Source organism: Corylus avellana, chromosome ca10 (genome assembly GCF_901000735.1).
Source record: "Corylus avellana chromosome ca10, CavTom2PMs-1.0".
In the NCBI taxonomy this organism is placed as follows: Eukaryota; Viridiplantae; Streptophyta; class Magnoliopsida; order Fagales; family Betulaceae; genus Corylus; species Corylus avellana.
In genome coordinates, this window is record NC_081550.1 from 16,168,613 (window position 1) to 16,172,622 (window position 4,010).

Here is a 4,010-nt window from a genome sequence, read left to right on the forward strand (position 1 = left end):
GTTTAACGTCTTCAGCCAGATTGTGGCACTTTAAACTTGAAGCACCAATCTTTCCTTCTCTTGCACCAAAGGGAACAAATCTTTTCTGTTGCACGGTGCTTCCGAGTGTCTATAGATCGGGGAGGACCACTCTGAGTTTTCTCAAACAGTTGCTCATCCGGTGGAGAATCATGAATTGGAATAAAGTAAGAAGAAAACTCAGGGAACTTCTCTATCTTGATGTCCTCAATTTGCTCATGTGGTAGCTCTAACAGACTTCTCTCCTAGCTTCTTAGTGTTTCAGGAATAAAAGCTAATGTTGAAGAAATCACAGTGCTCTCTTCTTTTCACTGATGTGACTCTTGTGGAACTTCGGCTTGCTCTTCCTTCTCCTCTTCCACTTGATTTTTCGCCACCTCTTCGCTCCTCAATGTGGTAATTGCTTGCTCATGATAGAAAGTGCACTCTTCCTCCATGTACTGTTCATTGGGGTGTTCCATCAACTGCCTTTGACACTCTCCTTCTTGGTATTGGTGAGGCCTATTGATGCGGAATGTACTCAGCTCCTTGGCCAATTGTCCCATTTGTACCTCTAGTCTTTGAATAGCTTGATCAGTCTTTGTATTGAATTGTTTTTGATCAGCTGTAGATTGCTGTTGTGAAGTTACAAATTGTCGTAAAAGATTGTTCAGGTCCTCCTCTTCTAGGTCTTGGGCTGGTTGAACTGCTTGTTGGGAATTGCTTTGCTGTCCTTGAGGGTTCCGAATATTCCTACTGTTACTCTATAAAGAATTGAGGTGGTTGTGCCACCCTGAATTATAAGTGTTGGAGTAAGGATTGTTCATGGGAGGATAAGTGTGTTGTCCCACATAATTGGCTTGCTCCTGATTTGCGGATGATCACAAAGGGCAGGTCTTAGTAGTGTGATTTAATTGAGAACATATGGCACATACCTAAAGTTGAGTGGTTGGCTGAATGGGAGATACGTTCCTGGTAGTCATGGAGTTTACAAGCATATTTAATGTCTTGTGCATGGCAGTCAACTGATCTTGTAGTGGTGGATCCAATTGAGAGGAATATGAATGATTTCTAAGAGCTTGAGCTTGCCACGAAAAATTTGACTGTTGGGTCCAAGTTGGGTTGCAGGAATCAAGATAGTTGTTGTTCCCCGGTCTAGAGAACAATGTGTTCTTATGCCCATTAATTTTGTTAGAAATTTGTCTCATTATAAGACATTCTCTAACATGGTGATAAGGGTCATGGCATAATGAACATGGTCCATAGGGTGTTGGAACACCTCCCCACATGTGTAAAATAAATTAATAAAATAACAAAAAGTTAAAATTAAAAAGGGAAAATAAAAACAAGATTGAAAATAAAATTTACGAAGATGCAGATGCAACTGACCCTGCATGAAATAAAAGAAAAAAATCAGATCTATAATTATCGCAATACTGTGCTGCTCTCTAGATGTGTGATCGATTGCACTGTGAGGTGCACTCTATCGTACTGGTGCGCTCGATCGATCGCACCTCCAGAGGCACAGAAACTCCGAAAAAGACTATAAAAACATAAAAATTTAAAACAAAAATAAACTAAGGAAAATAATTCCAAACAAAATCAAACAATCCCCGGCAACAGCGGCAAAAACTTGTTGTTCCACAATTACCTACCTAAATTAATAGGCAAATAACTGGATGTTTTACCCACAAGTGCACGAGGTCAACATAGTAGCAATGTGTGCAAATACGGGGTCTAAATCTTGTCTAAATTAAATTCCCAAAGTAAAATAAAACAAAGATTGGATTTGAATTGATAATGATAAAAAGGTAGGGCTTTGATATCCACCACTAATTATATTAAGCTAATATATCAATATGCCAATGTTTTGATCAAGTTATGTCTATCTAATGTTTGTCAACCTAAGGGCATGGGTGTATACTCCTTAAGCTATAGATTTCCCTAAGCAACGAGTTAGGCATGGGTGTATACTCTAACTCTTTTCTTTCCTAAAGGATTTAGCATGGTATATACTAAGTTGTTCTTTAGAAAAGCATATGTTCTATGGAAATCGACAAACACATGAGGCCTAGGGCATGGGTGTATACTCTCGGTTCCCCATGTTGATTAACCCAAGAATCCGGTGTGGATATCTTTTGTTACTTATGTTAAACCCAGGACTCGGTCATCCAAATTGATTTAACTAACTAGTCCATACCACATGCACATGTTGATCAGGCACACACATATGAGGAATTCATGAAACTAGGTATTAATCAAGTTAGATATCATAACAAGATCATCACAAAGGCGCCAATATTGAATATTAACAAAACATAACTAGGGCTTCAATCTAGCCCTACTAATTAAATTAGTTACACATAAAGTTGATGTTAAACATCTTCATAGAATAAAAGAAAAGAAAGGAAAAGAATAAACCTGAAACTCAAACTTGAAGAGCTCTTATTCTTCTCCTTACAAAGTATACCTATTCTAGAGGCTTAAGGGTCTATTTATAGGCTTTAGAAGTCCTTGACAAACTAGTAAACCTAGGAATTTCGTAGGGTTTCAAAACCTAATACAATTGGGAGTTGGAAAACCCTAATATGGAAAGAACGACACTCTGGCCGCCACTTGATATGTCTTCTGCGCACGATCGCAGGGAACCTGTGATCGATCGCAGTGTCATGGACTCCCATTTTTCCCATCTTCTCTCTTTGGGCCCAAATCTTCCAAATTTACTTCATTTTCTTCCAAAAGCCTACAAAAGTGTGGAAAACACAAAAATGAATTAAAATGATCTAATTAACTAAAACCAAAGGATTAATACATGTAAGTTAAGGGCTTAAAATATGAATATTGTAGCACTTAACAAAAACTGTCCTGGCAAGAATATGGAAGGTGGAGGGAAGCATCTCTTTTAAGGAACTGCAGGACAACCTTTGGATTTTTGAATTTTTCGATGAGGAGATCAAGCGAAGACTGATGACTAGACGCCCGTGCTTTTTTGATAGACAAGTGCTGGCGCTCAATGATTTTGACGGGCTCAAACCCCCTTCACAAATGGATTTTTCTAATTCCCCATGCTGGATCCAAGTTCATGACATGCCACTTTTGAGCATGACAAAGTTGGTGGGGTGGGGGAGATGCCTCAGGCTCTGGGTTAACATTGACCTCACAAAGCCATTAGAACGGGGAAAAGCACTTTTGATGGGAGGCAAATCCATCTTGGTGAGCTTCAAATACAAACAACTTCCTCTCTTCTATTTCCATTGTGGGAGGATCATCCATGGTATCAAAGTCTGTAATGGGCTTAAAACTAGATGTATGAACTCGACGGAGTAAGAAAAACAATGGGGTTTTTGGCTGAGGGTGGAAAAGTTGGGAAAGAAAATTGGTGGTGAAAGTTCTTGAGCAAGTGGGGCAAACTGGTTTGTGGTAGAGATGACGAACCAACCATCCAATGGGCACCAGACAATTGGTACAGCTCGAGAAGGGACACAGACCGCATCTTTTGGAAACCCTAAGTTAAACAACTCTCCAGATACGAAAGGTAGTAGTGGGGAGTCAATTTATTACGATACAGCAAGGGACAACCCATATGCAAAGAAGGAATATTCACGAAATGGAAATAATACAGTAACAGCAGGAATCCCTGATATTATGGAAAAAAAAAGGCGAGATTGGCTCATGAGAAGGAGGATCAGTTAGAAGCTAGCAAAGAGGACATGCAGATTAATAAACAGCATGGGCCAATGAGATTCCATCCAATAGCAGCTCATAATAACCCAAAGGAAACATTTCCTGATGGGAATAGTCCAAAAAGAAAGGATGTGGTTAAAGTGAACACGGGTCGCATGGTGGGCCGGGCTGGAGGAAAGAAGGGAGTTAGTTTCAGAGACAGTTGCAAGTTACTTGAAGTTGAGCAAAGTACTACACCCTTGACAACCACTATAGAGGGAAACAACACCGTACATGGAAAAGAATAGCTTGAAACAACGCTGGAGAAGGGATATGTTCGGGGCTAGAGA